Source organism: Gossypium arboreum, chromosome 13 (assembly GCF_025698485.1).
Source record: "Gossypium arboreum isolate Shixiya-1 chromosome 13, ASM2569848v2, whole genome shotgun sequence".
Classification (NCBI taxonomy): domain Eukaryota; kingdom Viridiplantae; phylum Streptophyta; class Magnoliopsida; order Malvales; family Malvaceae; genus Gossypium; species Gossypium arboreum.
The window spans coordinates 102,333,963-102,356,822 of NC_069082.1; the positions used below are offsets into that span (position 1 = coordinate 102,333,963).

General features: G+C 36.0%; 1 non-coding gene across 1 annotated transcript; it reads left to right on the forward strand.

The window, feature by feature from the left end:
* On the forward strand, positions 1-106 carry LOC128287344 (small nucleolar RNA R71). Its single transcript, XR_008278044.1, has one exon. It is a non-coding gene; the product is annotated as a small nucleolar RNA R71 (small nucleolar RNA).
* The last annotated feature ends 22,754 nt before the right edge of the window (positions 107-22,860 follow it).

The window sequence follows — 22,860 nt, forward strand, 5'->3', positions numbered from 1 at the left end:
AACCCATGGTGAGGGCATCTTCTCAAGAGGTCCTTGTATCTCTCCCATGCATCATAGAGTGTTTCTAAATCCATCTGCACAAAGGAAGAAATATCATTAGTAATTTAGCCGTTTTAGCCAACGAAAAATATTTTAATAAAGACTTTTTAGTCATTTGTTCCCAAGTAGTGATTGACCCCCGTGGCAACGAGTTCAACCACTGTTTAGCTTTCTTTCTCAATGAAAAAGGGAATAACCGAAGACAAATGATGTCATCAGAAACGCCATTAATTTTAAATGTATCACATAGTTCCAAAAAGTTTGCCAAGTGAGCGTTGGGATCCTCGTCCTGCAAACCATCAAACTGAACAAACTGTTGTATCATTTGAATTGTGTTAGGTTTCAGTTCAAAAGTATTTGCGACTACAGCCGGTCTAACTATGCTCAATTCAGTTCCTGTTAAAGAAGGTTTAGCATAATCATACATAGTGCACGGAGCAGGATTCTGATTAACAGCAATCGCAGGAGGTAGCGGATTTTTTTGGTTTTCAGCCATCTCCTCGGTTGTGGTTGAAGTATCATCATCTTACTTGTCTTCTCTGTATCTTAAGCTTCGCCTTATTTCTCTCCAATTTCTGCGAACTGTGCAGTCCATCTCACCATCAAAAAGTAGTGGTCCTGACGGGTTTCTTCTGGTCATAAACTAGAAAAACCTGTCAGAAGAAAATAAGAGAAAAATTAGAAAAGAAAATAAAAATTTAAATTGTAATAAAAGTAAAGTGGCTAAAGTAATAAAAATCGAGTTTTCCTAATATCCTAGTTCCTTAGCAACGGCACCAAAAACTTGATGCGTGATATTCGTAACAGGTTTTAAAGATTTATAAATGAAACGTTCTTGAGACTAACTGATTATCACGATTAAGGCAAGTGTACCTATCGAACAGTAGTATAGTTCAACAAGACCGGATTATCGAACCCAAAGGAACTACGAGTACTAGTATTTACTTCCTTTTTGTTATCTAGCCTAAAATTTAAGAGGTTTGGTTGTCTAAACTAATTACTAACTAAGAATGCACAGAAAGAAAAACTTGGGAAAATACATTTGGGAAAATTCGATTGATTGAGACAATACCTAAGGAAAAATCCACGTAGACTTCGCTTGTTATTTGACTCTGAATCAGACGATTTATTCATTTGATTTGATCCATAGAAATCCCTAAGTTATATTATTATCTCTCTAGACTAATAACGTGTGACAGCCCTAAAACGACCCTAGTCGGAATGTGGTTTCGGGACCACAAAACTGAGGCATAAAAATAATTTAAAATTTATTTTGATGCCTATAATATGTGTTAATTCATGTGTGACATTTTTGATGTTTTGATTTAGAGTTATAAATGTGAATTTCACTAGAAAGGACCTAGTAGTAAACTTTGAAAGTATGATGGGGAAATGTGTGATGACTAGTTGATCATGCATGCAAAAATAAGGGATTTGCATGTCAAATTTCCCCAAAGATGGCATAGTGGCCGGCCATGACAAGGGATTATGGGCAAGGAAAACATGTTATGACATGTTTTGTTAATGCATGATGTGATAAAATGATAAAAAATTAAGGATGTAGGAAGAGAAACCAAAACAATTAAAAATTTGTTCATCCTTTCCCCATTGTTGCCGTATGTGGAAGAGAAAAAAAAAGAAAAATTTTGTTCATCCTTCCATTCTTTCTTTGGCCGAAATTTCTAAAGAGGAAGAAGAAATTGTTTTTTTGCTCCATGCTTGGTTTAGAAGAGAACTAGAAGGAGATTTGGCCATACTTGTATCAAGATTAAGGTATGCTTGATGTTGTGCCATGAGGTTCATGCATGTTTTAGTTGCTAGCTTGATGTTCATACTAGCCCATGGTTCAAATCCTTGTTATGTCATGGAAATGGTATTCGGCCAAGGTTGATATTGTGTTAAAGCCATTGCATGCTAAATGTGAAGCTTGCTAATGATGCATGTAATGATGGATTGACTACTCTTGAAATTTCTATGTAGGAATCTTGAGTAAGACATTGAGTTCTTTGTTTAACCATGACCGAAGTTGAAAGGGGTATGGTTGTGATGTATTCGGCCATGGTGCATTCATAAGCATGATTTATGCTTATTACATGATAGGCAAAAATTGGTGTTTTGGATGGTTATGAACACCTTGAGATTCGGCCCTTGCACCTATATGTATATACATGTTTGCACATGATGTATTGGTATGACATATATACTATCTCAAAGTATGTATTTTCTTGTGATGATGTTTCGGTTATGAAGTAAATGATAAATGTGTTTGTTTAAAGAAGAAATTGTTGAAGAATGTTTGTGAAATTGGCAAGTATATTCGGCTTAGTACGCAAATGATGTGAAAATCTTGGAATTTATTGTTGATTTTGCGCATGTATGGCTAAGTATAATCGGCCACATGAGTACTTGATGCTATATTATAATTATTGAGCTTAAGTATGTGGATGTAAGTGTGTGCGGCCTTATAAGGGCTAAGTACCTTGGATTCCTCTTGATATTCAAAACGATTAAATCAATTTATTTGTTAACATAAAGCTCAAGAGCAAAGGGGAACTAGCTCCGATAAAGGAAAAGAAAAGGTGATTGAATAGCCGTTGAAAGCGCTCGACAACCTCCAAGGTAAGTTTTCGAGTATCGAAACTTAGATTTTGATTCAATTGGATGATGTTATAAACAAATCGAAATCGTGCCCTTTGTATGTGGCCATTGAGCCGAAAATGACATTTCTTGTTAAGTGATTTGTGCATGAAATTTTGTTATGAAATTGAAACAAAGATTTGTATGAATGTTCGGGTAATATCCGGGCTAAGCCCGAAGGCAATTGTGCGAGTTGTGATATCCAGGCTAAGCCCGAAGGCAATTGTGCGAGTTGTGATATCCGGGCTAAGCCCGAAGGCAATTGTGCGAGTTGTGATATCCGGGTTAAGTCCCGAAGGCATTTGTGCAGGTTACCATAACCGGGCTGTGTCCCGAAGGCGTTTGAATGAGTAGCCATATCCGGTTAAACTCCGAAGGTATGTGATTTGAGAATTATGAGCTTGCTGTAAAAATTTTCAGTTAATACGCTTGTGAAATTCCCAACAACAAGGTACGTTTCGTGTGTGCTTTGCACACTAAGAGCCAGTGTATATGAGTATTCGCTCCAATGATAAATGAGCTATCGGCCTTGACTAAGCCGTTATTTGTGTATGAATATAAGAGTTGGGATTGTGAAGTAAGCTTGTCATTGAGAATTTGTGCATATGAATTATTGTTTAGCTACTCGAATGCTATGCTTTGGTTGTGTGTAAATTTATGGCTCAAACTTACTAAGCATAAATTGCTTACTCCGTTTCTTTGTTTCTCGGTTTTATAGATTTTGGCTCGTTAGCGATCGGATTTGGGATCATCGAAGTCGAAGTCAACCACACTATCGAAGTCCTTTTTGGTACCTTTTTGTTGAACTTTGGATATGGCATGTATACGACTACCCTTGTCGTTTCGAATACTTTTGTGATGTATATGTGTACGGCCATGCGAAAATGGCTTGTAAAAGTGAAGTGTGGCATTAGACCATTGGTGTTCATGTAATTATATATGGCCTCATGTTGTGATTATGGACGGGAATGGGAATGATGGGCACTTAATCAGCCATTGGAATGGCTAAATATGATCATATGTGGACCTATGTATGACAAAACTATAGTTGGCCCATGGAAACTACAAAATGGGTAAAGGTTACCTTGAAAACAGATGCTGACAGCAGCAGTGGGGTGGATTTGAAAAATCACCAAAATTTTTAGGAATTGAATTAAATAGTGAATAAATTATGTAATCGAACCTTGACGAGTCTATTTTCATATGAAAGTAACGAGACGATCATATGAACAGTATACTAAGAGATATTAAAGTTTTCGTGAGACAGGGCCAGAACGCTTTCTGGATCCCCTGTCTCGACTTTGAAAATTTACCATAAATTATCCAGAAAGAATTGGAAGTCATACCTTATATGTTTAGATTCTCCTTTGAGTCTAGTTTCATTAGAAACAAACAGCATGAGCATTGAAGCTCTGTACGGGAAGATATCTAGGTCGTAATGCACAAAGGTCAGTGTAGTCGAACCCTAAAACAGGGGTGACTTTAACTAATAAACTGTACCAATTGGCCCGACCAAAAATTCTAGAAATAAATCCATAGATGAATATATGAGTCTAAATTCATGGAAAATTTACGGAATCAGTTTCCGAGTTTTGAAACTCGAGATATGCTTTTTAAGGCGACAGTGACGTAGTTCTCCAGCTCGTCTGGAAATGTCAAATTGGTCGGTGCAATAAGTGGATTTGGCTCGTTAACCCCTCGTGTCCGACACCGACGACGGTCTCGGGTTCGGGGTGTTACATAACGTTTAACCCTAGGTTGAATAATTGAAATCTCTTTCTAATTAACACCCTAGAATTGCATTAACTCGATCTATGGATTCCCTTATTAGTTTTCACCGTAATCTGGCAGAATCTCGTCACCCTATCTCTAGGCGCACAATTAACTCTGCTTAATTATGACAAATTTACTCTTAGACAGGGTATATTCCTCCTCTGAATAAGAGCTTAACTTGAATCAATATCCTGGAATATCAAAACAAGAATTAAGAACACATAATTAAGAACAAGTCAAATATTTATCATACAATTCAGATAATAATAACAAGATCTGTCTTAGGTTTTATTCCCCTTAGGTATTTAGGGGTTTAGTTCATACTTATGAGAGAAAACATCTCAAAAGTATAAAGATAACAAAACATAAGAAAACCCAAAACTCCTGAAGGAACTTGAAGGGAGATATCTAGTCTTTATGATGAATCCGGCTCTTAAGATGGATCAATCGGCTTTCCTTGAGTAATTCCTTGCTTCCTACTTTGCATCGCCCTTCCTAAGTGCCTCTTCAAGTGTTTAAATAGGATTTGGAATGCCTAAGAGCCTTCAAAATTGGCCTTTTCTGAATTGGACTAAACTTGGGTTCGACAGGGACACGCCCGTGTGACACGCCTGTGTGTGATTACTGAAGGCCGTGGTCAAGGCTGTTAAAAGGGAACGGACGTGTGATCCACCCGTGTAAGTTGTGCTTCGATCTTACCAAATTGACACGACCGTGGGACACGCCCGTGTGAGGAAGTCTAGGCCGTGTTGTTTTCCCATGTGGGTCCATTTTCTCCGTTTCGGCCCGTTTCTCGTTGATTTTACTCTCCTATGCTCTCCTAAGTATAAAACATGAAATTAAAGGATTAGGAGCATCGAATTCACGAAATATAAGGAGAAACCATCCATAAATGTGTTAGGCATGGGGTAAAAATATGTATAAATTACGGTTTATCGACAACCTCATCGACCTATATTTCTTTTTCAAGAATAAAACGGGTGCGCCCTAAGGTGACACACTTGGCCGAATAAAACCTCTGTCAATCAATTCTTGCAACTATACTTTTCATTCTTGTAGCTTGGTTGGAGCCATTATATACGAGGAAATTCAGATTGAAGTAGTTCCAAGTATTAACTTTATAGAGAATTCAACTTTGACATCAAATAAGGGGTGTCAGGGTAGGCACAAGTGGGGGTGAAGGCACCCCGCGCTTCACTTCCTGGCCCTTAAGAATTGGGCACACTCTGAATAACCTTATGTTCTAAGGCTGGGACATTACTATCAGCCTCGTCAGAAATGGCTCGATTGAATTAAGCTGACATCTTTTGTCTATAAGAAAAAAAAGTCAAAATAGATCAAAATTTATCACACTATCACAGGATATAAAGTGGACTCAATATATGCTATGTTCAATATTTGAATACGCTAAATCGTAGCTTTAATACCATCAAATGTAACACCCCTCAGCCAATTCGGTCATCGAACCCAAGCTATAGGATGCTACAAAATTTAACAACGCTTATCACATATAATTTCAGCTTTAAACATTCAATTGAAAAATAAAACATTTCGTAATCTAAGTATAACATGATTTACAAACAAAATCGAGACTTAAACGAGCTTACAAAATCTTTCAAACCAACTTAGAATCAAATAAGGACATAACTAAAGACTTAAAGTAGGGAAATTTTAGCAAAAATGAGTCATACGGCCACGTGCCCAGGCTATGTGGAAAGGTGAAATCACGTGGAAAGGAGTTACACGGCCGTGTCGCTAGGATGTGTATCTAACTGAAGCCGTGTGGACCTAGATGTAAAACTTTTGACCTAAAGTCACATGGTCTTGTTCCTGTACCATGTAGCAAATTGAGATCATTAGGTAAAATGACCATATGAATAGTACAACATGTTCAAAGTTCTACTGAGGGGATTTTTGGATAGTGTAAACTACAAAAGTGATCTAATCGATAGCATGATTTCTGAAAAATCTACAAGGAAAAAAATGAGACAAATGTAAGCTTACTCAAAGCTTAGTAAGTTCGTATGAATTTAAACACAACATACCTGACATTTTATATATTAACAGTTGAAAATAACATAATAACATAGTATTCCTTGTCACATTAAACAATTCATGCAATAACCAAGTTGGTTTGTACATTATCATATAATGCACATCACATACATATAAGTAACATAGTAACTATAACAACCATGCTCATTTATTATTTTACAACTCCATATAAATACTCTTCCATTTGATAATTTAGTTTCCCCTGGAGAACTTTAGTGAATCAACACTTAGGATAGCTATGCTCAAACGAGCTATAAATAGGGAAATTAGCCTCTACTCGATGCTGCTCACACGAGCTGGGGAGAATTCGCAACAAATGTTGGATCTCAACCATCGGAAGGTATCCAACACCGGTACATAGTACCTAATAAAAGATAAACACCGACACATAATGCTTGATACAATATAAACAATGGTAGAAAGTACCTGATAATATAGCTGCCAGTACATAGTACTTGATATAATGTAATCATTGGTACATAGTACCTGATACTTTAAACTCTAATGACATGTCATTTGTATCCTAATCATTCACTAAGTTGACATGGGATTTTAATCAATTTTCATATACTTCCATGAATATAACATTGTCTCATACATAAAAATGGTTTAATTAACATTCCACGTTGTCTATCTATTCCTTCAAGACACATATATTGTAGCAGCCCGTTTTTAGTGAAATAGGAATAGCGGTTTTGGGACAACAAATCTTACGTAAAAAAATTTATTTTATTATTATTTTAATTTCTACATCATGTTAATATTACCGTATAAAAATTTCATTAAGAAATTGTACCGTTTGAATGCTTAATTTGATAAAAAAAAAAGGACTAAATTGAAAAAAGGTGCAAAATTTGAGATCCATATGATAAAGGGATCTAATAGCTATGATATTAAATGGTTGGAGGGTTTATGTTGTAATTAGACCAATTTTTTTATGAGTGGACAAATATAGACACTTATTAGATGGTTTTAGAGGTTATTATTTAAGGTTAAAATGTAAATAAATAAATAAATTAAGTAAAAACTAAATGAACAAAAGCTATCATTTTGTTTTGTTCTTCATCAACCGAAAATAAATTGGAAAAAACCATTAATGGAGTTTGAAGGCTCGGTTAAGTCTCATTCTTGCATGTAAGTGATTTTTGATCCTGTTTTTAATAATTTCTATGTTTTCAGAGTCCTTGTAGCTTAATCTAGCTAGCATAGAGACTAGTTTGCAAAATTATTGAATGTGTAGGGTTTTACCATGAATTTATCTTAGTTGTTAGTGATGTTTAATGGAAGAAAATGAATCCTTGTTGTTAGATAAACAACTTTTGTTAAGTGATTTTTTATGAAATTGTCAAATAGAGATTAAATTGAAAAATAGAAAATATTCATGGTGAATCTGTGAAATAAATGAAATAAATGGCTTGATAGGGACTTATATGAAATTTGGCTCTAGTGGGTTAAGGATGAATTGCATGAATTTTCATTTTATGAGCTAGGGACTAAATTGAAATGAAATCAAAATTATAGGGGCAAAATATAAATTTGCTAAAATGTGAATTCAGATTGAATTGAATAGAATAGTTATTAAATTGATTGAATTTATTCATTTAGATCTAGATAGACCACATACGGCTTTAGATTGAGGCAAAGAAAAAGTTTCAAATTAATTGACTCCATTTCTACGTTTTATCGTTAAGGTAAGTTTGTATGTTTAGGTAGCATTTTAAATTATCTTATAAATGCTATGATTTTATAGTATCAAATTGTGTCTCGATGGAAAAATCTGATGGCATATCAACGGTCATCGACTAATGGAAAGGGATAGCTTCGATTATTGAATTATGAAAAGGGATAGTTTTAGCTATTGAATTATGAAAATGGATAGTGACAACCATCGAATTATGAAAAGGGATGGCTTCGTCTATCAAATTATGAAAATTGACGGCTTCAGCTATCGAATTATGAAAAGGGATAGCTTCGGCTATCAAATTATGAAAAGGGATGGTGACGACCATTGAATTTTTAAAAGGGATGGCTTCGACTATCAAGATATGGAAAGGGGTAGCTTCAACTATCGAACTATGAAAAGGGGTGGCAACAACCATCATGATTTTAATTCGTGTGTGCTTCGGTAAGAGTTTCGATGCAATTTACCTTATTACTATGGAAGGTAGGAAATATGTGTTTTCTTGATAATGAAAAGTATTAATTCATAAGATTTAAGCTTATGAATCATCTATTTCTTATGTTGGATTGGTACATATGAATTTTAAGATTGTGCATTGTGTTGACAAGTATAGATTATATGTTACAAACTTACTAAGCATAACATGCTTACCTTGTGTTCATTTTCTATGTTTTGTAGTTAATCAGAAGCTCGTTCGGGTTGGAAAGTCGCTGGAGATCTATCACACTATCTATTAGCTATATCGGTAGGTTTTGATGTTTTTAAGTTTCGGTTATAATGGCATGTATAGGTGTTTTGGTTGATATTTTAGCCATTATGTTTTGGAATGTATATAAGGTTCTATGATTGTTAATATTTTGGCAATTTGGTACTTGAATCTTATGTGTTGGAATGGTCAAGTAAAAACATGTTATGAATGACCATTTTGGTGTGTTTGAATGTAGCTAATGTGATATGAAATGGTATAGACTTTGTTTTGCCAATGTTAAGTAATTAATGACTTTATTATGCTTGTGTTTGGATGTAACACCCCAAACTTGTCCTTGACGTTATGACCGTATCTGGCGATGTCACAGGGAATGGAAGCCAAAAATGAGTTTGTCAGGTTAAAATCGTTCCAGTTAATTAGCTTTATCTTAATACAAAGTAACATGCATATTCTTCATTATATCTGAAATCATATCTTTTTAGCGGAAACTTTTGGAAACATTTATTTTTGGAAAACTGCTCGTGTTGGAAGAAACTTTTATTTTTAGTGAAATTGAGTTTTTATCATTTAGCCGTTTTAAAACTGAAAAGCGGTTAAGAATCCAAAGTAAAAACCAAGAACAGTCCAAAGTCCCAAAATTTACATCAAACCCCAAAAAAATAATAAAATCTAAAAATTTACGATAATAGTCTAAAATTTACGTATGGCACCGTCGAGTCCTCCGCTACACTGATCCGTCAAGTTTGGGGAATTCCTATACAGATTAAATAGAAAGGGTGAGTTTTCGCAAATTCAATGTGTAATCCCCACAAAAGTCGTGCATACAAATATACATCAAAATACAGTCTTTTATAGTTCGGGCCTAAGCCCATTATAGAATAAATTTAGGCCTTAGCCCATTCGGATACAACCTTGGAATTATATTAGGGCCCTGGCCCATTTTAGATACAGAATGTAGATACAGTAAATCAAAATCCTACCCACTAGCCTCTACACACCATCTCTATCCAGCCTTACACACCATGTGGGGATTAAATCAACCTACCCATCCCTATACACCATGCTGTACCGAAATGCGGCACATAGTCAAAAAATTGCAGCTGAGCTGCCAGATAATAGGTTTAAGAGCCTTCAGATTCTTCCTCCAGAAATCATCAACCCACCCCGATACAATGCAACATACCATAATTGACATGCATATATGCTAATATCAGAACATACATTCTGTTCAGTATAGATACCATGCGCAGTCAAACACCTTACAATTAGATCATGTAACTAGGGGTCTAAGTAAAGCTTACTGACCCGACAGTAGGTCCACAGTCAACGAGGGCGACCCGTGCAACCTTACAAAATATTTTAGAAAGATGGGCTCACACGCCCATGTGGCTTGCTTGCATGGGCGCACACACTCGTCTGGCCATAGAACCCAAATTGGTCTTGGCATGTGGTGTCAATAAAATAGTTTTAGGCTTTCGTTGAAACCTCGTTTTGTACGTTTCTGGGTACACACCTGTATCGTTTTTGATTCCTAATCACTCCCGAGCACTCCAAGGCATAAAATGAGATATTCAACACTGCAATTAGCCTTACTTTGCGATTAATTCAAATCCAAAACCAAAATACTCATCCATAAAGCTATGAACACTTACTGCAAAGCTTCCAGTCGATTCGATACGGAACAGTACGAGAAGAGCCTTAAACCCCATGATTTGCTGCTGTCAAAACTCGAAAATTAATCCAATAACAAGATGACAGCATCTAAGAAAGATTCTAACGCTATTTCACTTACCTCATGTGCGACCTACGTTGCAAAGGATAAGACGAGGTAACACGAAAATGAAAAAGGGAGAAAAAGAATACCAAAAAGAGAATCAACAACAACCTTGGTAGAAAAAGAAGAAAGGATCGTCAAAATTTTTTTTGGAAAATTCTGGAAGAAAGAGAAAATTTTGAAAAAATAATCAGAATATCCCAATCCCCCCATTTTTCTCCCACTAACCCACTTCTCAGAATTTTAGTTTGATCGAAACTCTCTTGGTCAAATGAGAAAAAATAAACTCCCTTGCTCACACAGGGATTCGAACACCAAACTTTACGTAATCCAACACTCAACTTAACCACCAGACTAGTAGGCCCATTTTGATATGTGTTCACAAATAATTGAATAAAAGTCTACTGAATAGAGATAATGCTTTTTTCATAAAACACCAAAATTTAATCCAAGTAAGGCTTGAACTTAGGACCTCTCACACACACCCAAAATACTTAACCACCGAAGTAGATAGACACTTTTGTTTCACAAATTCACAAAAACAAAAATATAAATTTTAGGGCGTTACAAATCTACCCCCTAAAAGAAAATTTCGGCCTTGAAATTTACCTGATCAGAACAAATGAGGATACTGCTTACGCATCGCATCCTTAGGCTCCCATGTAGCCTCCTCAGTGCTATGATTCCACCATAGCACCTTCACTAAGGGAATAGATTTCCTTAGTAGGAACTTAACGTCATGATCCAGGATCTGAACCGACTCTTCCTCAAAGGTAAAATTTGGCCTAACCTCAATCTTCTCAATCGAAACAACATGCATGGGATTAGAATGGTAGCGTCTCAACATCGAAACATGGAATACATCATTTATGCGATCCAACTTTGTTGGCAGCTCCAACTGATAAGTAACCGGTCCCACTTGCTTCAGAATTCGAAACGGCCCAATAAACCTAGGGCTCAACTTGTAACACCCTGAATTTGGGGCCTAGTAGAGTTGGATTTTAAGTGAATAGGAGACTTGGTTAAGTGGGCTTTTAAGAAGAACTTTGTAAATTACGACACAAATAAGGCCTTGGTAAAGTGGCAAGGTGGTGCCACTAATTTCCTAAAAAAAAGCGTCTGGGAAGGAATTAAAGGTCCAGGGTTCAAGTTGCAAGGTAGGCATATTGTTACTTTTTAATTTTAGGCATGTGCCGGGCATGTGATCACTTAAGTGAATTTCGGTAAGGGCCTTAGGGAGGTTGGGCCAATTGTTTTAGTTGATATTAGGGTTAGGTTCTTTTCTTTTTTTGTCTTGGAGAATTAGGGTTAGCCACCTGAAAGCTTTCACTGCCATTCATCCTTTCTGAGTTCTCACAAAAGCCGAAAACGCAAATTCCTTCTCCTTGGTGCCGAGTTCTTCTTCCTCTCTTTTTCCTCCATTTTCTTTCTTCTTTTTTGCTTTTTCTTCTAGCCGAAACCTTCTGATCACCTTACTCACCTCCTCTGTCAATCCCATCCTCTACAAAACCTCCATAGCCGTTTGCTATAAAAGCCAAAATCCCGAAAACTCACTTCTTGTGTCGATTACTCCAAGCCAAAATCCTTCAGTTATTTTTGTTCTTTTTGATCAAATTTCATCTTCTCTAAACCCTTTGTATCTGTTGACAACATTACTTCAAAGTTATAGCCTCAAATCGTCATCTTCTTCATCACTTAAAAAGCCGAAATACCATAGATTAGGGACTTATAGCCAAAACTTCAGATCTCTTGGATTCGAGTTCTACTATCATTTAGAGGATAGATCTGTAGCAGATCTATGTACAAATCAAAGAGGAATAAGTGGTAAGTGCTCATCACCTCAGATCTAGTCTTATTTTACAATTTAGAAAAAGCCGAAGTCCCTAAAACGTAGGAAGGCTGTCGATTTGGGCATAGGGCTTTAAGGGTCTTTAACTGACGATTTCTTTCGATGATTAGTGTATTCTAGAGGTTGGATCATAGGCTTGGATCTTTGGAGCAACTAGACTTAGATCTAGTCATCGGTTTTTGGTAAAAAGGTAAGATTCTAAAGGCTTAAGGGGCATGGTTTGAATATGGGTAGGTGAATATTAGGATTGGTTGTTGTGGTTTGTAATATAAGAATTGTGGTAATCAATTGTCGAACATCGTAAGGGATCTCAGTAGCAGTTGTTGCGAAACAGGTGTGTATCGAACACCCTCTCATAGTTCAAATTGGTAAAAGCCGAAATGCCGAAAATCCGGCATTCCGTAGGCTTGTGAGTGTGCGAGTGCTCATAAGACGTTTAGAAATCATTAGATCTGAAATTGCAAAGTGGTAAGTTAATCGTGTGTGAAATTTTGTGCACTTCAGTAATTGGGCCTCGATAGGCTAAAATTGTTCCCAATGGGCTTACGGGCCCATACGGGTAAAATAATAAAAAAATAGGCAATAAGTATGTTCTGTTAGACTGTGGAATAGAAACTGCTTAAACCGGTAAACTGTTCATAAAACTTGAATTAAATGGGCTTAAATTGCTAGTGGACACTGTAGGGCCCATTAGGGGTTTTAGGGCCCAATGGCTAAAATTGTGAAATTGAGATAAATAAATTATTGCGATGACAAATGGGCTAGTAAGGACAGTAACATTCGTGAGAACCCTTAAAACTGATAAAATTATTGAAATACCTTTATAGGTGGAAAATTTACAAATTTACCCCTAGGAGCAAAATTACTGATATACCCCTAGGGTTAAAGTTGACCTGAATGCATGTTTGACTGTTTCTATTTACTGCATGCCATGTTATTGTTATCTGATGCATGGGACTGGGTTATTGATGGAGGAAGTACTGAAAGTGGCTTGTCCACGATTGGAGGCTTTGCCTCAACTTATTGATATCTCGAGCAAAGGTCAGAATCGTGGAGTGTAGGGCTGGGTGGGTTGAGCTATTCCCCACATAGAGTGTACGGCTGGTACAGGTGGAGTGTAGCGGTTGGTTATAGGCTGGGTTGGGCTTGCATACACGAGTAAGTCTGTTCTATTCTGGAATCGGCCTACGGGCCATACTGTTATCTGAAAAGGGGTTAAGGCCCAGGTTACTGTATTCTGAAAAGGGTTTCGGCCTAGTACCCACTGTTATCTGAATAGGGCTTAGGCCCAATGGGCTTGAGCTGACTTGGGCTTTGGATGGGTTTCCCATACACACTGAGTCTTCCAAACTCGCCCCCTTTCTCTTCCAACCTTGCAGGTGAGCCCTAGTTGGTGGACTTGGAGCTGGGCGAGATTCAGAGTGGCCATGAAGATTAAATTTCTGGGTTTTTTTTAATTAAGTTTCAATTAGCTTCCTTTTAAATTTCTTATTTATTTTTGATTATTTCTATTTTGGTTAAAGTTGTAATAAGGCCACTCTATTATTTTTATTTTGGGTTTTTAAATTACTTAAATCGTTTTCAACTTGATATTCACATCACTTAAATTGATTCCTTAGAAGTGGTTAGCTCTAGGGCGCGCTTTATAAAAGTTACTTATTTTCAAAATATCACGATAACCGAGCAAAGCTTTCGTAACGTAAATGTTTTCAAAGGAAATAAATATTTTAAATAGACTTAAACTTAATTTGTTGTTCGTGGACAAGTAATAAGCTTAAAGTGTGGCAATGGATGTGTGCATGTCTAGTATTAGATCATGGAAGAGCTAGGTACTTAAGTAGTCTAATTGACTCACCTCCTCCTTTCTTGAATCCTACCTAGTGCGTAGTATCCATTCACTTTAAGCCATAACAAAGAAGGTTTGATTTTTTTTTCGATACTTAACTATTTTTTAAAATAACATGTTTCTGCCACTACAAAGGTTTACAAGTTTAAACGGTAAAAGTTTCTAAACATCAAGAAGGGTTTTTCAATAAAAACATGGTTTTCGAAAAACACTTCAATGTGACACACCAGACTTGGCCATAATGTCTGGGACGGGTTTAGGGTGTTTCATTTAGTGGTATCAGAGTTAAGTTACAACAACTCGGCTGTGGATCGGGTCCAAAAAGGCTTTCGAAAATTTTTAAACCCAAGAAGGGTATTTTTGGAAAAAATCTGAAAATTTTTGTTTTAAAGAGACTTTTTTCAAACTTGTCTTCTTCAAAATACGAATGTTTTGAGAATTTGATTTTAAAGAGGTTAGATTCTTCTAAGTTTTTTGAAATCTGATGTGGCAAACTCAATCCCCGGCACCAAGTCTATAAGTACTTTTGCCTTAAATACTGTACTAAAACCTTACTGTAGATAGGATTGAGACTTTACTATGATACTGTAGCTAGGTTGATACTGAAACCATAGAGACTGAGACAGTAGGAACTAAAAACCCAAAAAGAGTGAGACTGTAGCTAGGCTATGATTCTGTAAAGAACAAAAACTCTTAAATACTATCTTTGCATAAGACATATGAATAAATAGTAAAATTTTTTGAGATCTTTGTAGTTATTTGATAAGTGTACTGGTAATGTAGACTATTGATATGGATTCTGAGGGTAAGAAAAGTCTGCCAACTTTGGGTAGCGGTAACTTGGAGCTTGGTACTGAAGCACTGGCCGACTTAGTAAGGAAAGTGGTAGAGGAAGTATTGGATACCAAAATTAAGGAAATTAGGGAAACGCTTCAAGTAGGGTGCTTGGAGTGTAAGAAAAGAAAGGATCCTAGTTCTCAGAGAACAGAGCCTCGTTCTGTGAAACATGTTAAGACTAGACCAAACTTTTCGACCTGCAAGAACTGCAACAGGCGTCATCCGGGTGAGTGCTATAAGAAGACAGGAGCATGCCTTAGATGCGAGTCACGGGAATATCGAGCTCAAGATTGCCAAGCTTATTCTAGTTAGGAGTGCGTGATGTTTGGGTACGAATTGTATACGTGTGCGATAAAGTGTTTATTTATTTCGGTAATTAGATGTTCTGGGTCGTATTAAAATTATTTAGATCAGAGTGTGCAGCGGTAGCGTAGTAGCATAGTATTACATGATTATTTTAGTTTTGGAAAATTTGAGGACAAAATTTCTTTAAGGAGGGTAAAGTTGTAACACCCTGAATTTGGGGCCTAGAAGAGTTGGATTTTAAGTGAATAGGAGACTTGGTTAAGTGGGCTTTTAAGAAGAACTTCGTAAATTACGACACAAATAAGGCCCTGGTAAAGTGGCAAGATCTCCTGGATTCGAGTTCTACTATCGTTTAGAGGATAGATCTGCAGCAAATCTGCATAGAAATCAAATAGGAATAAGTGGTAAGTGCGCATCACCTCAGATCTAGTCTTATTTTACAATTTAGAAAAAGCCGAAGTCCCTAAAACCTAGGGAGGCTGACAATTTGGGCATAGGGCTTTAAGGGTCTTTAACTGACGATTTCTTTTGGTGATTAGTGTCTTCTAAAGGTTGGATCGAAGATGTGGATCTTTGGAGCAACTAGACTTAGATCTAGTCATCGATTTTCGGCAAAAAAGTAAGATTCTAAAGGCTTAAGGGGCATGGTTCGAATATGGGTAGGTGAATATTGGGATTGGTTGTTGTGGTTTGCAATCTAAGAATTGTGGTAATCAATTGTAGAACATCGTAAGGGATCTCAAGAGCGATCGTCATGAAAGCAGTGTGTATCGAACACCCTCTCATAGTTCAAATTATAAAAGCCAAATACCGAAAATCCGGCATTCCGTGGGCTTGTGAGTGTGCGAGTGCTCACAAGACGTTTAGAAATCATTAGATCTGAAATTGCAAAGTGGTAAGTTAGTCGTGTGTGAAATTTCGTGCACTTGGTAATTGGGCCTCGATAGGGTAAAAACTGGGCCCATGGGCTTACCGGGCCCATACGGGGTAAAATAATAAAAAATAGGCAATAAGTATGTTCTGTTAGACTGTGGAATCGAAACTGCTTAAACCGGTAAACTGGTCATAAAACTTGAATTAAATGGGCTTAAATTGTTAGTGGACACTGTAGGGCCCATTAGGGGTTTTAGGGCCCAATGGCTAAAATTGTGAAATTGAGATAAATAAATTATTGCGACAACAAATAGGCTAGTAAGGACAGTAACATTCGTGGGAACCCTTAAAACTGATAAAATTATTGAAATACCTTTATAGGTGGAAAATTTACAGATTTACCCCTAGGAGCAAAATTACTGATATACCCTTAAGGTTAAGGTTGACCTGAATGCATGTTTGACTGTTACTATTTACTGCATGCCATGTTATTATTATCTGATGCATGGGACTGGGTTATTGATGGAGGAAGTACTGAAAGTGGCTTGTCCACGTACTGGAGGCTTTGCCTCAACTTACTAATATCTGAGCAGCAGTGCTGCAATTGTGGAGTGTAGGGCTTAGTGGGTTGAGCTATTCCCCACATGGAGTGTAGGGTTGGTATGGGTGGAGTGTAGCAGTTGGTTATAGGCTGGGTTGGGCTTGCATACATGAGTATGTCTGTTCTGTTCTGGAATGGGCCTACGGGCCATACTGTTATCTGGAAAGGGGTTAAGGCCCAGGTTATTGTATTCTGAAAAGGGTTTCGGCCCAGTACCCACTGTTATATGAATAGGGCTTAGGCCCAATGGGCTTGAGCTGACTTGGGCTTTGGATGGGTTTTCGATACACACTGAGTCTTCCAAACTCATCCCTTTCTCTTCCATCCTTGCAGGTGAGCCCTAGTTGGTGGACTTGGAGCTGGGCGGGATTCAGAGTGGCCACGAAGATTAAATTTCTGGTTTTTTTTAAATAAGTTTCAATTAGCTTCCTTTTAAATTTCCCATTTATTTTTGATTATTTCTATTTTGGTTAAAGTTGTAAAAAGGCCGCTCTATTATTTTTATTTTGGGTTTTTAAATTACTTAAATCGTTTTCAACTTGAGATTCTCATCACTTAAATTGATTCCTTAGAATTGGTTAGCTCTAGGGCGCGTTTTATAAAAGTTACTTATTTTCAAAATATCATGATAACCAAGCAAAGCTTCCGCAACGTAAATGTTTTCAAAGGAAATAAATATTTTAAATAAACTTAAACTTAATTTGTTGTTCGTGGACAAGTAATAAGCTTAAAGTGTGGCAATGGATGTGTGCATGTCTAGGATTGGATCATGGAAGAGCTAGGTACTTAAGCAGTCTAATTGACTCACCTCCTCCTTTCTTGAATCCTACCTGGTGCGTAGTATCTATTCACTTTAAGCCATAACAAAGAAGGTTTGATTTTTTTTTCGATACTTAACTGTTTTTTATAATAACATGTTTCTGCCACTACAAAGGTTTACAAGTTTAAACGATAAAAGTTTCTAAACATCAAGAAGGGTTTTTCAATGAAAACATGGTTTTCGAAAAACACTTCAATGTTCTGGGCTGGGTTTGCGGTTGTGTACACTTTCCCTTACGATCGAACCTTAGAACCTTTTTCCATGGTGAGACTTTCAGAAACATGAAGTCCCCCACAGAATACTCAATCTCATGTCTCTTCAGATCAGGATAAAACTTCTGTCTATTAAAAATTGTCTTCAGTCGATCTCTGATCAGTTGAACCTTGTCTTCAGTCTCGGAAACTAACTCAAGACCTAGAACACGTTACTCAGTCAACTCAGTCCAACATAAAAGAGTACGACACTTACGACCATACAGTGACTCATAAGGTGCCATCTGGATGCTAAACTGGAAGCTGTTATTATAGGTGAACTCTGCTAATGGCAAGTACTCCTGACAACTGCCATGGAAATCAATCACACAGCTCCTCAACATATCTTCTGGTGTTTGAATCACCCTCTTAGATTGGCCATTTGTCCGAAGATGGAAAGCAGTACTGAAATCCAGCCTTGAACTCAAAGGCTCATGTTGCTTTCTCTAGAACTGAGACATGATACGAGGATCTTTATTGGAGATAATTGAACCTGGTGTCAAAACCATTTTTAAATCGAGTTTTGGAAAATAGGAATTGATTTTAAAAATGAAAACGGGAGTCGCCACCAATCTTTTTAGGTGTGATTGGATCACCTTTAAAACATTTTGTTTTAAAATCATTAGTTTTGGTCTACGAAATAAAAGAACGGGTCCGGGAGTCAGTTACGTACGAGGAAGGATTAGCACCCTCGTAACGCCCAAAAAATTGGTACTAATTAATTATCAAATGTCTCTAATGTCAGAAATTTAAAAATTTTAAGATGCAATCCTCTTTAAAATATTTTGATTTTGAAAATTGGGGTTCACTTTTATCAAAATATTGATACCAAGCTAGCCTTTTTGGAAACCCCTATCTTGAAACAACAAAGCGCAATATCCAGTAAGTTAGGACACATCGCCTTGAAATTCCAAGACAGTCGCTTGCACTTTGAAAACTTTTAAAACTTAGAAGGGTGCTTAACTATTCGAACTCAACGAGAAAAGTTGCAACCCAATAAGTTAGGGCACTATTTTTCTCGAAATTTCCAAACGCCAAGCATTGCTTTTATATTTTTCGAAAACTTGGAAAATTGATGCATGAGGATCGCATTACATTATAAATCATGCATGATAACATATTATCGTAATAGGTAAATAAAACATGCATTTAAACAAAATGATAGCAATAATATAAAGATCATGCATTAGATACATACGTATAAAAATAATAAATATAGCAAATCTTAACAACATACGTATAAAGATATACATAGCATATATTGAAGATGAATAAGCAAAACATACAAAGTAATAATTAAAAATGCATGATATACAATTTATTACATATATAAAAAAGGGGTAATATAGTATCAATATACACATTCATAAAATATAAAATCAAATAATAATTATAAAATAACATTTAATACCTAAATGATATATACAATATAAAAAATATAAAAGAGTTAGTATTTATAATAATATAAAATAAAGTGAGTAATTGTTAACAAGATATACACATAATACAAATAACATATGATATTTAATAATAATTTTAAAGTAGTATTTAATATACAATATACAATATATAATAACAAAAATTTATAAAAGAATAATAATTGTATATATAATAAAAATATATTGGTTTAGAAAATTAATGTATAAAATACCAAAATGTAAAAGAATTTATATTTATAATAAAATAATTATATAATATATATAAATAGAAGTTTAGAATAATATAAAATAAGTAATTAATGATGAAATATACGATTATACAAATTATAATATTATAATATCTTCAAAATGTATAATAATAGAATATAAGTAAAGTAATTATTAACATATAAATAAAAATAAGTATATAATACAAGTTAAAACCTTTAATGATGATAATATATGGATAAAAATATATAATAGTCTAAAAATAACATAACATAAAATAATTATAATATATAATATGAAAGTGTATATGTAAAAATAATATATAAGATATATAAATAATTAATAAATATATAATACAAGTAAAAATATAATAATGATATATGAATAACAATGTAAAATAATAATATTTTGTGAAAAGTAATATATAATAAATAATAATAATATAAATAATATATAATATATAATAAAATAATTTTATAATATATAATATAAAAATAAGGTTAAAAATAAAACAAATAATAATAAAAATAATTTTTATATATAATAATAGAAATAAATATATAGGGTTAGATTTGAAATTCAATAAAATTACAGGGGCGGATTTTAAAAAAAATAAAACTGAATTAAGGTCCTAATTAAAACACACGTAAAACGAAAGGGACTCATTGGGCAAAATGCCCTATTCCCAAAACGGCAGCGTTTTAACTCTGGACTTAAAATAGCTATGGCAAGGACTAAATCAAAATTGAAACAAAATATTAGGGCTAGATCATAAATAAAATAAAACATAATTATAAACACAAAAAAGGTGGAAGGACCGATTGAATAATTAACCCAATCCTCAAAAACACATGCATCCTTCCCGGGTAATCGGGTCAGCGCGCGGATCCTTAGTCTTAATACGACGTCGTTTTAAGCTTATTGGATTAAGCTAAAACGTCGTCGTTCTGTTAAGGCTATATAAGCCAAATTTTTAGTTTTATATTCATTTGAAACCCGAGTTAAAAAAAACTTTAAAATTTCCTCTGAAAGAGGGGAGAGGAGAGGAGCTCCGGGTCTGGCCTCCGTAGGCCACGCTCCGGTCATCGGTCCTACACGCGCCCCACGTGCTGTCGTACATGATGGTCTGAGGGTGTAAAACCTTCGTCCTTCCACAGGTAACTCCCTTTTCTTTCGAACGTTGCCTTTTTTAAAAAAAAAACGATTTATATGTTCGTAAAAGAGAAAAGAAAACAAGGTATGAAAAAATAATCACCTTCTGAAATTTTATTACAAATGTTTGGTGTACAATGCTTTTGTGGTGTGTTTTTCCCTCTCTCTGTGTATTAGCCTCTGTTTTTACAGATTTGAGAAAAGGCTTTATAACCTTGATTTACTGCCTATTTTGGAAAGAAATCGAAAGATTTCTTTCCAAACTCTGTTCTAATCTATTTACTGCAATCTTGCTTTGATTTCTTTCCTTTTCTTGCAGGTGACCACGAGAATCTCGGTGATTCAAGGGCTGCTGGCGTTGATGGAGGCTTGAAGTCTGGTGGTGAAGATTCGTGGTGATGGTGAGGAGCTGATTACGGAGGCAGAGCCTTGAATGGTGGCCTCGATTCAAGAGCTGGACAGAAGCTCCCTGAACCTTCTAGAATCAGTGGCGGCTCGAGGAGAAGGAGAGCTAGGGTTTCTAACCCTATCTGAAAGTCATTTGGGCCCTTACTATTTGGGCCTTCGGGTTTGGGGTATTTGGGCTTAATGGACCTTAGCTGTAAATGGACTGTGGACTGTTAAATAAATATTTATTTATTTATTTCTTTCTTTAAGCCCAGTCAAATTTGGGCTACTACAGCTACCCCTCTTTGCTCATTGCTGTGTAACAGGAATCGAGCAAAGACATAGAAAGACCAATTTGACCGGTCTTATCAAATCATGGTCTTCAATCTGCTTCTCGTAAACTTATGAACATCATGTTGATATCTTCAATCTGCTCTCCGCCAAACATAGAGACGCCAAATTTGCTTCTTCGATTTGTTCTCTGACAATACAAAGATGCCAAATCATCTTAGATTTGCTTCATCGTAAGCACACAAAAACCAAATCAACTATGTCTTCGATTTGGTCCTTGTAAGCACAAGGAAACCAAACCATCTCGGATCTGCTTCAGTCTAATCATCTAAAGGTTAGATCTACTATGTGTCTGCCCTCCGTCGAATATGGAGACGCCAAACTTCGATTTGTTCTCTGACAATACAGAGATGCCAAATTATCTTAGATTTGCTTCAACGTAAGCACGTGAAAGCCAAATCAGCTATGTCTTCGATTTGTTCCTTGTAAGCACAAGGATACCAAACCATCTTGGATCTGCTTCAGTATAAACATCTGAAGGTTGGATCTGCTATGTGTTTTCCCTCCGTCGAATATGGAGACGCCAAACTTCGATTTTTTCTATGACAATACAGAGATGCCAAATCATCTTAGATTTGCTTCAACGTAAGCACGTGAAAGCCAAATCAGCTATCTCTTCGATTTGTTCCTTGTAAGCACAAGGATACCAAACCATCTTGGATCTACTTCAGTACAAACATCTGAAGATTGGATCTGCTATGTGTCTGCCCTCCGTCGAATATGGAGATGCCAAACTTCGATTTGTTCTCTGACAATACAGAGATGCCGAATCATCTTAGATTTGCTTCATCGTAAGCACGTGAAAGCCAAATCAGCTATGCCTTTGATTTGTTCCTTGTAAGCCCAAGGATGCCAAACCATCTTGGATCTGCTTCAGTATAAACATCTGAAGGCCGATTCGCTATGTCATGACCTATTACCCTACCGCTAGGGATTAAGGCGTCGTCTTTGATAACTCAGTAGAATGATTATGCCTGATAATTAGGATGCTATGATCGAAGTGATTCGAATGTTCCTAATTAAATATGTTACGATGCAAAATGTTGTGAACATGACTCCTATCCTAGATGTCACCACTCATTCCTTCATTTGTCTTTTCAAATTATTATTCTTGCTCAGCCTGTAAGCCTGTACCCTTCCTCCCATGCTACAATTCACTGAGGATGTCTTTAAGATAATCTTTCCTTGGAATTGAATCGTTGGTTTTTATCCATTTTCCTTTTGGACTGGAAGAGAGAAAATTCCTCGAGTTCCTTCATCCCTTACTTTCATG